Source organism: Dipteris shenzhenensis, chromosome 19 (genome assembly GCF_047967505.1).
Source record: "Dipteris shenzhenensis isolate YYH24624 ecotype China chromosome 19, Dip_SZ_1.0, whole genome shotgun sequence".
Lineage (NCBI taxonomy): Eukaryota > Viridiplantae > Streptophyta > Polypodiopsida > Gleicheniales > Dipteridaceae > Dipteris > Dipteris shenzhenensis.
In genome coordinates, this window is record NC_141614.1 from 13339011 (window position 1) to 13353671 (window position 14661).

Consider the following 14661-nt stretch of genomic DNA (forward strand, 5'->3'; position numbering starts at 1 on the left):
TACATGGTAGCTACCATTATGAAGTTCTTGTTCATTACTGTTGTGCTATTAGATGATCACTGCTCTACCTTTTAGTAGCTACATGGTGGCTACTATGGCCTAAATTGCTATGACTTGCTATGACTACTTACCAAATGATGTGATTAGCTACCAAGTGCTGCCAGTAGCACTCAAGTTGGAGTGAGCAGAGTGGTGGTTACATAATAACTAAGTACTAGCTACCACACCTATTAACTATGAGTGCTGTGATTGTTGTACCAAATCATAGCCACCACTAAACAAATTGGTATCTATCATTAGGCATCCATTTCTGGCAATTAGCTACCGAGTGCTACCAGCAGTACTGAAGTAGGAGCTCTGTAAGTGGTTAAGAAATAATTTAGTAGTAGCTACCACATTTGTTAAGTATGAGTGCTCTTGTTCTCGTAGCAAGTGGTAGCCACCACCAATTGGCATGATAGTTGTCATTAGGTGCCCATTGCTACCATTACCATGGGTGGTGGCCAATTGCTTGAGTGGAATATACCATTTACCACAAACAAAGAGCACGTAATTATTTGAGTGTAAGATACCACTTGCTGCCACTAAGCGAGAGCAATAGAAACGCATCACTTGCTACCACTTGTTACAATTTTTTGCCACTAAGCTCGAGCATTAGAAATGCAGCCCTTGGTAGCACTTGCTACCAATTTCCACTAGTAGCTATCAGTTGCTACCACTAGTGACAATGCCAAGAGAGCTACTAGTCCATTAAATCCATTTGTGGTAGCTACCCAATGATTGTGCGGTAGCTACCATGTAGTAGGCAATTCTTTTAGTGGAAGCTACCACTTGCTGCTGCAGAGCGAGAACAGCCTTAACTCAAGAATACAATTTAGTTGGTAACCTTTGAAGTGTGGTGACCAAAGGGTTTATCTGTATATCTCCAAAGGTGACCATATTAATCATCATTAGAGGGAACATGTTGCGCTCAAGAATGAAAGCCTATTAAAAAAAGTAAATTTGGAGATGATTTCATCAGGTACATTGATTATTTGACTGGAAGCTACCACTTGCTGCCATTAAGCGAGGCAATTATTTTAGTGGAAGCTACCACTTGTTGCCACTAAGCGAGGCAATTATTCGAGTAGAAGCTACTACTTGTTGCCACTGAGTGAGAGCAGCCATAACTCAGAAAGACAATCATAATGCACTCAAGATTCAATGCTTATTTTAAAAAATAACTTACGAGATGCTTTCATCAGCTACATTGATTGTGTATGTGTTTTCACTCAATATGTGACACTTAATTCAGGTTACAAATATTCAATTTGCATGATAGAACAGTAGCTACTCGTATGCTTGTTGGAGGCACTACCATAGTGGTACTTCCCAATTGCAACTGCTTGCCACTAACAGAACAATGGTATAGGTATCTTTTGCCAGTACATACAACAACAAGAGAAGTATCCGTTTCATCCTTTTGCTTGTCATAGGCAAACTTGAAACTCCCTATCTATTAATGTTTTCCAATAACTTTAACAAGTGCTAACAAACTAATATGTTTAACTAGTACTAACAAACTAATATGTAGGTGGATTTCTTTCTTGCCTTCAAGCAGAGCCACCCAAGGTATAGATTCACCAAAGGGCCTTTGAGAAGTTTAAGTATTGCTTTGTGCACAAGCTTAAGGATCGATACACTTGTTGCTGCATCACACATGTGCAGATGCCTTTTTTGAAGGATGCTGTAAACCACTTACGATAAGTCTCTTTCGGTGTGCATGGAGCAGAGTGCGATTGCAGATGTGAAATTTGTGGTTCAGGGGATAGTTGCAATGCACATGTGAAAACTTTTGCAGGCATAACTGTGCTTTGGGAATCTGTCCTTTGCCCAAAAGCAATCTGTGCCAGCTACCATGCCCTTAAGTGCTTGATGGGACAATGCTCTTCATGTGGAGTAGGAAAAATGGCATGTTTCCCAAGGGAGGAATCATTTACTGCACATACAGTGTCCATAAAGATATTTGAGGATGTCTAAGTTGGAACTATAGCTAATGGAAAAAAGAAAAAAAGGAAAGTTCTTTCATTCAAAGAGATGCAATGCAGGAAGCTTTTGGTAATGTTTAAGGGCCACTTGAACAAATTTATAAAGCATAACTTTGTCTACAAATGGCAGGCAGAGCAATTCAAGGAGTGTCTTGTTCGCTTCCCCGAAGAAGTGGTGGTATCTGTTGTGGATTTTACAGAAAACTACACTTTCAAAGAACAAAACGAGATCCAAAACATGCATTGGCACTCCAACCAAGTTACAATCTTTGTTCAAATTATGTATGTGCGTATTGTAGGCATCGTCCACAAATACTATCACTTTTATATATCCGATGATAGGATGCATGACACTCTTTTTGTTTAGCATTGCTTTATGCTCCATTACAAATGGCTGAAAGATCAAGGCATTCAGGTCAAAGAACATTGGGTGTGGTCAGATGGAGCAACCTCACAGTTCAAAGCAAAGAGGCCTTTTTACTTTGTTGCTCGATATGGCACAATGATAGGAATGAAAATGACACATAATTTTTTTGGTTCAGGACATGGAAAGGGTGAACGCAGGGGTTGTTCTTTAAAGACATCTCACTCATGAGCAGCTAAATTCGAATGTTGCAAAGCTCCAATGTGCAAAGTAAGTGGTATTATTTCTAAGAGAGACATTGTCTGAAGGGGCTGACGCCACATATCCCTCAAAGGCTCGACCCGTTACCCGAGTGTTCTGGGAAATCAAGGAAGGTGATGTGGACAGAAGCAGGAATTGGGATTGTAAAGCTGTGCCTAATTCACGTGAGTTGCATTGTGTGTCGGGATATTCTTTAACAAATGGAACAACTTTAAGGTGCACACAATTTTTGTGTTTTGTAGTGCTTGCATGCAGGGAAAATGGACGAGTTGTTCCAATACATCACACGTGCCCTTTTGGGAGTATGTTACCCTACAACCCTAAGAGAATATCATTGAAGATGAGGACGAAACTGATGATCTAGCATTTGAAGGACATCATGATGCCTCCTTGAGTGATGCACTTTATGTTGGTGATAATTTTGCTGTTATAGCTCCTCCTGATAATGATGAGCTTGTGGATTTCTATATTCTAAAATGCACATAGGGGAAGGAAAAGATAGACGTTCCACTTAAAGATGCATGGGGGGATGTTTGTGGTCGAGGTTCATTTGTGGTCAAGGGATTTTACAAGCAAACTCAAGGAAATCCATATGAGGTACATGCTTTTAAGGTTGGAGCTTGAAGTCTTCATTGAGTCCCACCTTGTTAGAGCTATCAAGTTTCCAATGGAGTGGGAAGGACGTGTGAGAACATATGTATTGTCCTATGAAGTGTATGAAGCTATTTATAACAACATTCCATTTGATATATACAACAAGCATCATGTAATACAATGCTATCACATAATCTGAGAAGTTAGCGGAGATAAAAAATAGGAACAAGTGTAGGCTACCACTTACTTTCTTGATAACTTCCATTAAATGAAATACATTATGTTCTCTGTTTCAGTTGGTTCTTTTCATGACTTTGATCTCATTTGCAATATCTAAAAATGGGGCACGTAATGCAAAATAGGTTTACACATTTGTGATGACTAGGCATCCACATTTAGGTGCATGGAGTCAAGGTGCCTCATGCTACCCTCATGCTAACCTAGTGTCAAAGAAGAGGGTTAATATTGTGAGCAATGTCATTGTATGTGGTTGCTATCAATTTGCCCTAGAGTAGGTGATCTCTCTCATGATGCTAGCCACCATCTATTTTATGGCTTGACCACCTGGGTAAAATTATGTGTGGTGGTGGCTACCACCTGTTATGTTGGTAGTTACCACCTAGTAAACATTGTGCTCTCTGTTGTGGTGGTAGCTACCACCTGGAAAAAATTATGCTCACCTAATTAACAGATTGACTAACTCAAAACCCTTTCCAAAAAAGCATGTACACAAACAATCCTAAGACTCTAATCTTTCACTTAGTTGTGCATAACCATGCAACACAAACTTTCTTCAAGAGAATATTATATACCACATGTTGATAGAATACTAAAAAAACACCATTTATTCATGTATAAGTGAAATACATTGCCTTGGATCACATAGTCCCCAGATTTTATCAAAATTATGTGTGGTGGTAGCTACCACCTGTTATGTTGGTGGTTACCACCTAGCAAACATTATGCTCTCTGTTGTGGTGGTAGCTACCACCTGTAAGAGATTGACTAACTCAAACCCCTTCCAAAAAAAGCATGTACACAAACAATTCTAAGACTCGAATCTTTCACTTAGTTGTGCATAACCATGCAACACAAACTTTCTTCAAGAGAATATTAAATACCACATGTTGATAGAATACTAAAAAAGCACCATTTATTCATGTATAAGTGAAATACATTGGATCACATAGTCCCCAGATTGTATCAAAATTATGTGTGGTGGTAGCTACCACCTGTTATGTTTGTAGTTACCACCTGGCAAACATTATGCTCTCTGTTGTCGTGCTAGATACCACTTGGAAAAAATTGTGCTCACTGGGGTGTATCAAAATTCAATTACAAAAAGTATCAATAGATTGCAAGCTTTTTCGTTACATTGCAACATGACTCCAAGTCCTGCCAATGCTTCATTACATACATGGACTCCATATCCTTTTCATTACATAGCATATTCTGCTGCACATATGCCTTTGGATATTCAACTTCTTTTCATTTAAGCAACCATGGCAATAGAGCATTGGTGAGGAAGAAAGGGTCCTGGTCATCATCCGTTGGGTTGAGCGATGGACAAATCATTGACCAAGATGAATTCAGCATATTGTTGTACTTGGTGTCATCAACTGGCAACATCTCGTATGTTCTCCACTCAGGATGCCTTGCAATCAAGTCCTTCACATGTCTCATGAAGATTGGCTTGTTGTGGTCCTTTTGATCCAAGCCCGGCACTTGCGGGAGTGTGAAAGATGCCTCCATGTGATTCTCTTGTGACAAGATATTGGTCCAAATACCCGGATGCAAGTTCTCAAAGTAATCTTGAATATTTTTTTTCATGCAAGATGACCATAAGCATAGAATAAACTCGCTAGAGCAAGAACGAACAAACTGCTCTGCATCAGGCCGAATGATGTAAGTGAAGGCATGGCTTGTGCAGAATTTCTTTTTTATATGGTGAACCTTGTATTTAAGTGCAGCTGCCTTGAAATCAACATTCTCCTTCACACCCCGAATTTGTCTGTACCTTAGCAAAAGTAAAGCATTCATATCCAGAACTAGCACTTTAGCCTTCTGCAATGTGAATAGTATTTTTGAGAGAAGCAAGTGCTGCCACACTCTGCTCCTAAATTTCATCGGCATTCGTGATATGAGCAACTCTACTTTCCACAATTGCAAGTTTGCCTCGTGGGGAATCCTGATCACATGCTTCTCGTTTACTCTTTGGTAAGATTTCTAGGGAATCCACAATAATTGCTTCAAGTTCATTCTTTGGCTGATATGCAATCATGCCTCCCTCTCGTGTGTATGGTGGATCACACCCAATAGCCATAGCTTTAATGGCATTGAGTGAGAGTGCTCTCAATGGAAGCAAGAACGGGAAGAGGGAGAGAGAGAGACAGAGAGCCACACAAGTTTTGGTGGGTGCAGAACCACCCTAATCTTCTTTTTCATTCATTTATATATGTGTTTGAGTATTGTACATAATGGGGTAAAGGCATAGTGACCTTTAACCCCCACAACCTCCCACTTAAAGGACAATGTGCCTTTAAGGGAGAACAACCAGGGAGCATACTATCCAATGCCCATCAATACATGACAATACTCAAACCGCTGACTAGGTAGACTCTTTGTCAGCATATCTGCAGGGTTATCATCTGTATGAACCTTGACAAGCTCTATGCGCTTGTCCTCAAGTACCTCCCTGATGAAATGGTACCTGACCTCAATGTGTTTGGTCCTTGCATGAAAAACCAGATTCCGTGCTAGCTAAATAGCACTCATGGAATCACTATGCAATGTCAGTACACCTGTATGAATCCCCAAATCTCCCACTAGCCGATCAAGCATATAGCCTCCTTGCAACCCTCTGTGGCTGCAACATACTCAGCCTCTGTGGTAGACAAAGCAATGCACTTCTGTGCGTGAGACATCCATGACACTGCACCACGTGCAAAGGTGAACACATAACCAGAAGTGGATCTCCTACTATCCACATGCCCTGCATAGTCTGAATCTATGCACCCAAGTACATGCATGTCTCCTTTACCAAAGCAGATGCACATCTCCTTGGTACCCTTCATGTACCTGATGATGCAATTAACTGACTCCCAATGCCTCTTTCCTGGATTAGCCATATACTGGCTAACAACTCCCACTGCAAATGCAATGTCAGGTCTAGTAGCTATCATAGCATACATAAGACTCCCAACTACTGATGCATAAGGAACCTTAACCATCATGGCCCTCTCCTCATCTGATTTGGGACTATCTGTATGACTCAATTTCACATATGGAGGCAATGGAGTACTCACTGCCTTCCCCCCCTCCATATTGAAACGCTGCAATACTTTTGTAACATACTCCTTCTGTGAAAGCCAAAGGAGTTTCCTACTCCGATCACGCGTGATGCACATACCAAGAATATGACCTGCAAGTCCCAAATCCTTCATATCAAAGGCCTCATGCAACTTGGCCTTTAATGCATCTAGCTCATAAGTATTCTTGCTAGCCAATAGCATATCATCCACATATAGTGCCAGGATTATCAGGCTATTATCCTTAGCCATTTTAGTGTAGAGGCAGTGATCAATTTCACTCCTTCTAAAACCTTGGGACCGAATGAAAGAATCAAACTTCTGATACCATTCTCTAGGCGCTTGATCAAGACCATAGAGACTCTTCTTCAACTTGCAAACTAAATGCTCTTTGCCCGTTTCTTCAAAGCCTTCCGGCTTAGCCAAAGATGCACAGTGTGCCATAAAAGCTGCAGCAATAGGGTGTGATACACATGGCTCACAAGAGGAAGGTAGGGATGCATATCAGCAAAGCAATGAACAAGAGGGGAGTGTTGAGGATTGCTCAGAGGGCACATAGATTTTCGCAATAGAATTTTCTTGGAAGTTTCTATGGGGACAAAGAGGCATGGTAGTGGTCCTAGACTCTTGCAAGGACCAAGGTTTTGGCTAACACATGCTTCGTGAATGCAGGGATGTACTCAATTGTGGGAATTAAAGGTCACTGTGCCTTTACCCCGATTATGTACAATACTCAAACACATATATAAATAAATGAAAAAGAAGATTAGGGTGGTTTTGCACTCACTAAAACTTGTGTAGCTCTCTATCTCTCTCTCTCCCTCTTCCGTTCTTGCTTCCGTCGAGAGCACTCACAACTGGTATCAGAGCCTGGGTGATCTAGCTGAGCATGCATGAATGCCTAGAAGCTCAGCAGCTCTGTGGGAAGCTTTGTGGGTGACTTTACTTGCATCCGAGTGTGTAGAGACCTTGGAGGAACCTTTGAAAAGTCACTTTGGTTTGCGAAGTGGTTTTGAGAGCCTGTTAAGTATTTTCAAAGAAAAAGTCGTTTTTTAAGCTTTTTCTTGTTCCGTTCGATGACAGAGACTCTGTACTGACTTGTAGAGGCAACTATTGCTTGCTTTTGGTGTCCACTTCACTTCAGGAGCTTAGAAACACCTTCATTCTTGAATCTGGGATCATTTCATTGGATTTCTGACTCACTGTGTCGGTTCCTACGTTTTTCTGCCCGAGTGTTGGAACTCAAGTTTGGAGCAACCATTTGCAGATTTGTCAGTTTCGATGGACTCAGGAGGTCCTAAAACTTCTATGTTGCCCATCATTTGCACTCCGATGGAGTTTACAAATAGCTTTGTTTCCAAAAACGTTTTTTAATTCGTGTGTTGGACCCAGTGATTGAGACCACGGTTTCCAAAACCGTCTATCCCATTGCATTTCGGATGCCCAAAAACCCCTATCTGTCAGTTCTTGTACAATTCAGTGGAGTATTTTCAGAGTTATAGATCTCTGTGTATTTGATTTTGTCTCTCTGTTATGCATTTTTCATTCTAAGGTTTTGAAATCTTAGATTTATGCCACATGGCAGTGGATAAGTGTTGACTCCCATTTCTCACTCATCGGTTGGGATTTTGGAGTTCTGGCAGAAGAGAGATATTTGCAAATTTTCTTGCTGAGTTCGATTATGCAATGGCACCCATGTTTTGAGGCATCTCAGGTTCTATTTTCAGTAGCAGTCTTTTCCATGGGACCATGATTTCTTGAGCATACCTTATGCAGATCACTCTGGTTGCAGTTTGAGCCATGTGCGCTCATTCGTGGTGTGCATTGTGTTGCGGTGGATGATTTATAGGCCATTTGGATGCATTACGATGCTTATTGGATGCGCTGATAGGCCCAGATTGCCAGTGTGGGACTTTGTATCCCTTACATGTATCAGGGGTATTTGATCATGTTATTACAATAACCGAGCAACCAAGCACTTCTTTGTGGCATTGCAGGTTGGGGCACATGAGCCAGAATGGAATGAAACTCTTATGCCATTTGGGTTATGTACTGCATTTGAGTTTCTCTGATTTTGAATTTTGTGAGCACTGTCTCTATGAGAAGCAGACTAAATCAGCCCATAAAAGAAGGGGAAAGAAAGAGTTTGAAAAGCTTGATTTGGTGCATTCAGATGTATGTGGTCCCATGCCTACATGGTCATTAGGCGGGGCTGAATACTATGTGACATTCATTGATGATGCAACTAGGAAACTGTGGGCTTATGCTATAGCTCAAAAGAGTGATGTGTTCCAAGTATTTCAAAAATGGCTGGCCTTGCAGTCAGGTAGATCACTTAAATGCTTACGGATTGACAATGGTGGAGAGTATCTCTCTCATGACTTTCAGCATTTCTGTGATACACGTGGGATTAAGAGGGAGCTCACATCCCCTCATACTCCAAAGCAAAATCAAGTTGCAAAAAAGATGAACCGTACCATTCAAGAAAGTTTGCAATGCATGCTTTCCAATGTAAGTCTTTCTGGTGGTTTTTGGGCAGAGGCAATGAAGACTGTAGTGCATGTGATCAATAGATCACCTAGTAAGAGTTTGGATGGTGGTATTTCTGAAGAGGCATGGAGTGGCATGAAGCCCTCTTACTCTCATTTGCGTATATTTGGGTGTGAGGCATATGCACATGTGCCAAAAGAGCTTCGAAAGAAGCTAGATCCTAAGTCTAGGAAATGCATCTTTCTGGGTTATGGTGAAAGTGGAGAGATGGGCTATCGTCTCTGGGATCCAGAAGCAAAGAAGATCATCATACGCAGCCATGATGTAGTCTTCAATGAGAAGAAGATGCATAAGGCACCCATGAGGGATGTGGAAATGAGGAGAATCACTTTCCAGGATGTCAGGATGTGAATCCACCTACATATGTTGATAGACAGCAAGCTGTCCATGCACCAAATGTGCAAGAAATGGTACCACCAGATACTCCCATAGGTATACAATCAAGGGTAGATGATGGATCATCTATTGGTGGAAATGATGAGCCAAATGTGGTTGATATGCAGGTGGGACAGCAAGCTAAAGTGCCCTTGAGAAGATCATCTAGAGTGTCTAGACTGCCTGATAGGTTTGTTCCAGGGGTAGACTATGTGATGCTTACTGATTGCAGGGAGCCTTCTTGCTACAGAGAGGCTCTGATGTGTGAGGATCAATACAAGTGGGAGTATGCTATGCAATCAGAGATGCAATCAGAGATGAGTTCACTTATGAAGAATAAGACTTGGGACTTGGTTTCTTTGCCACATGGAAAGAAAGCATTGCCATGTAAATGGGTCTACAAGATGAAGGTCATAGGTGATGATGTGCCTAGGTACAAGGCCCATTTGGTTGCTAAAGGGTTCAAGCAAGAGAAGGGTGTGGACTTTGATGAGATATTCTCTCCGGTTGTGAAGATGACCACACTTAGATGCATGCTTGGACTAGTGGCAGTAGAGGATATGGAGCTTATACAGATGGATGTCAAGACAGCTTTCTTGCATGGGGATCTGCATGAGGAAATTTACATGGTGACTCAAAATTTAGTCCCTTAAGTATATTACCCCCCTTCTTAGAACACAAGCTTTGGAGTGGATAACGTCCACTACCCACTGACCTTCACTTTTCTCCTTTACTACCCCCTAAACCCTATTGTCCTTCTACAAAATAGTCCCTCAGCCTTATATATATCCCCCAACCCCCATGTTATCCCTCTTATTTGATTTAATATCCTTATAGTATATATATATTGCCTTTACACACACACACACACACACACACACACACACACACACACACACACACACACACACACACACACACACACACACACACACACACACACACACACACACACTTACATTGTTAACTCACTAAAAGAACTTTAAACACTTACACACCACAAGAAACACTTACGCACTTGCAAGATACACCCACACTCAAATCCTACCCATTACAACTGACCAGCACCTCACCCTCCACTCTTTCTCCTTGCTTAATGGCCTTTGTCTCCTTACGTGCCATGATTTTCCTTGCATGATTTACACAGCTAGCTCTCCTTAGCCTCTCCATTTATATCTCCTTCGCTTCGCCTTTTCACTCAAGGTCTTCATAGCCACCTTTTGCAAGTTTTCCTTCATTAAAACTTCTATTTGTGTCCACTTAGAGCTCAGCTATCAGCCTGTCAGCTTCCCGTGGTTTTCCTTTTTGGATGTGCACAGTTTATGAGCAAAAACCTACGAGCAAAAAAGTCCGAGCGATAGTTTTTGACACCAACCATACTTGTATATTTCTCAAAGGAATATACAATTCTTTCTTAATTTCTCATTTATGGAACCATATACTTACTTATTTTTCATTATAACCCTCATTTTAGAGAACATCATCTATATATGAACAAATAGTGAACACTTTAGAAACTCCTATAAATGCCTCCCTACCATACTATCTTTTGAGTATTATGGTAATTCAATCAATTTAAAAAACTTTCCCTAATCTTTAGCAATTCCATATTTGAAGCTCTCATATAACAATGTATACCATATTCCTTGGATGAGTAGGAAAAAGATATTAGAAACCTCATACTTAAAGCCATTATAATTGATCATAAATTAATCTCTAATACATTATCAAATATGGGAAGGCAAGCTAGGGATTTTGAAAATATTCCCAATTCTCTAAACCTAAGTACTGTTAAGGAAATGTGGTCTTTATTGAACTCCTTCCTACCATAATATGAATTAGAGAGAAGTTGTAACTCTCATATACATCTTGAAATTTTTAATTTTTCTCTTTTATAACTATTAAAAAGTATAATTTTAAGCCTACCATTGCATAGATCATTAAATTTTGAACATTTTTCCTTTTTACAGCTCCTCACTCTGAGCTAAGGAGCAAAAGTTATGACCCCTTCTGCGTAGGCTCTGCAAGGGTATTTTGCCGACGGAATAGGGTTGGGGCAAGCTCTTCAAACCATATTCCTCTGGCAAAATACACTTAGAGGGTCTATTAAAAAGGTACTATTTATTTTTCTTAGGTCATCCCAAGGAACTGTAAAGAGGATATTTGCTCAAAATTTCATGATCCAAGCAATGGTGAAAGGAAAAGAAAGGATTTTTGAAAGTCATAAAATAAGTCACCACTTGGACATTATATATGTATATTATATAAAGGTATATTTATATCTATATATATTTATCAATGTTTCATATTTACTTACATATTCCTTGAAATAATTTGGAATTTATTGCTCCCCAAAAATGACTTGAGCCTATATATTTTGACCCCTCCCACCTTTTGTCCGCTCATCGCTCGAGGGTTTTTGCTCGAAAAATGGAAACCCCCTTTCTTCTCTATGCTGCAGCATTTTCTCCTCTGCAAGTCTACTACTTACTCCACGTTCAAGGTCACCATTCAACTCGCAAGGTCTCCTTCTTCCCTCTCTTGCAACTGCCAGCACTATGGGTCTCATTGTTGCAAGCAGCTGGGCTATCCACTAGTGGCTCGGTGCTACTCTCTTTTCTTTGTGTTGATATACTACTCCTCTAAATTTACTTTTAGCTTCTCTTCTGTCTCTTTTTGCTCACTAGTTCTTTGCTTCTTGACGTAGTTTCTAGTCTTTGGTTGCATTGGATCATCACGCTATGACTGTCTCACGAGCTTGTAATGACTCTCTTGCCTCCTCACCAATGAAAATAAGTTGTTATGCACCACCAACCATGCATGGGGTTCTTGCTGCAACGATCTCTTCTAAACTTCCTTATAAGGACTCACAAGCTTTCTCTTATGGGTTGACGCACCTCAATTCCGTGGTTTTTCCTTCTACTAGCTCTTGATTGCTTTTGATTGGATGCATGTGCACGACACACTCTAAGTCACCCTATCTACTGCATCAATGATTTTCTTCCCCTCCTAATGACCTCTTCCCTTTCCTAACCACTTTCAAAGATGGCGACTCCCTTCCCTAACTGCTTTCAAAGGTGGCTGCTCACCATGCAAAGCTAGTAGACAACCCACACTTTGTACTTAGTTCACGGCAGTGTGATGAGAGGCATGTTGACTCTTGGCTTTGGTCGCCTTTGCAGATCCTCCATTGGAGTATAAAAATCTGCTCGAGCTCCCACTACTCATTAATTAAGTAGCCTTTGGGCCGTGCCTCTTACTAACATTTCCATCTCTAAAAATTTCACTCCCACTACTCACATTTACTGCTCTTGTTTTGCTTGAGTCTCATGATCACATTAAGTTTGACCTTTGATTTGGCTTTTTTACACTTATATGTGATTTCTAATGTTATATATATATATATATATATATATATATACATGTTATATAGTGTGATTTTTTCTAATTAATTGCACTTTATATGCTTAATCACCCCTTATATTGATATATTTAATTATCCCACTTATAATTACTTCGCCTCCTCCTTATCCCTTGTATATTTTTGTATTTTCCCCCCATATATTTATACTCATGCTAGAATTTCTATTATTCTATTGAACAATAAATGTTTAATTTTATTTATCTAAATATTTTTCCTTATATAGATACAACAAACTTTCTTTCTTTTTTAAGACATGAATCTAGTAATTTTTAGCAAACTTCTTGTTAGTAAACTTTGTTTGGCTCCTTCTTAAGTTAATTTTTTACACTTCTTTAGTCTTTAAAAATTCCCCCCCAATTTTGTTCCTTCTTTCTTGACTAGATAATTTTTCTTCTACTAGTCTCCTCAATCATTTTTCTTTACTTTCAATTTTAATTAACTATTGCATTCTATTTTTATTAAGAAGGTGATTCATTCCTTGTTGATTCTAGTATCAAATTTTTATTAATTATTGAAGACAGTCATCGTAAATTCCTCTTTGGTATATCAATTAAAAAATTTTAGTTTGAATTGACAAATATGAAGAGGGGAGCGGAGAAGAGTGGAGATGAGGAGAGAGGGCACAGCTAGAGAGCACACCACACATGACTAATTGTACACTAGATTTAGTTGAAAATGTAGAATATATACAAACCAATTTAGGGTTAGGGTTAGGGCATCTAACCCTTTCCTTTGTAGCACTTTATTGGGTTAGTGCTACGCACATATGATCACATGATGGTGCTATGTACACATGATCACATGAGAAAACACACTAATCTACCTAAGCTTGTGGACTACCAGCTCTGATACCATGTTAAGAAATTGAATGAGACCGCCACTAAGCCTAGAGCTACATGAGATTAGTGTAACAATCATGGAGGATTGAACCATACAAGAAAATCCATAACGGGGAGACAACAACGTAGGCAACACTCAGCAATGTATTCCAATGCTTGATAAACAATACAATGATAGTTCTCTTATATAGAGAGTCTCAAGGCATAAGCCTATTGTGTGGCATCCTCTGATCCACATCCAACTTGTGGTGACCAATGTCCCACATCCATTTATGTAGTCCACATCCTCTTGTGTGGCTACCATAATTCCCACAAACATACCCCTCTAGGGTACCAACACAATATCCCAACAATTGGACATTGCACATTTCAACACCCCTCCTCAATGTACAATCATATGTGACCATCTCACCTCTCACCCCCAATGATTTGGCATTGCCAAACTCACTCTCTCAACATGTTGAGCATGAACTCTCAACACCTTCCCTCAAGATCAACATCATGAAGTAGGCCTTCCCTCAAGATGATGATTCTGGGGAATCAAAGAAGGACTGAACATTACATTCCATCACACCCCTTTAATGGGAATGTCCTTCCTTTGCATCAAACCATCGGTGTTTCTCGAAAAGCTCTTTACTGTGTGGTTTGGTAAAGATGTTTGCAACATTCTCTTTGCTATCACAATGCTACAGCGTGATATCACCAAGTAACACTCTTTCTCTGATGAAGTGCTCTCTGACATCAATGTGCTTTGTCCTGGAGTGATATACTGGATTCTTGGCCAATGCTTGAGTCGATTGATTATCATAGTATATTGTTGTTGGCTTTGACTCATCAAAGTAATCTATTTTTGACAATAGTCTTCTGAGCCATATAGCATCACATGCACGTGTAGTGAGTGCCCTATATTCTGCTTTAG

The 14661-nt window shown here is 40.0% G+C and overlaps 1 pseudogene; it reads left to right on the plus strand.

Moving 5' to 3' along the window:
• The first annotated feature begins 1203 nt into the window (after positions 1-1203).
• Positions 1204-2622, plus strand: LOC147890111 (uncharacterized; annotated as a pseudogene).
• The last annotated feature ends 12039 nt before the right edge of the window (positions 2623-14661 follow it).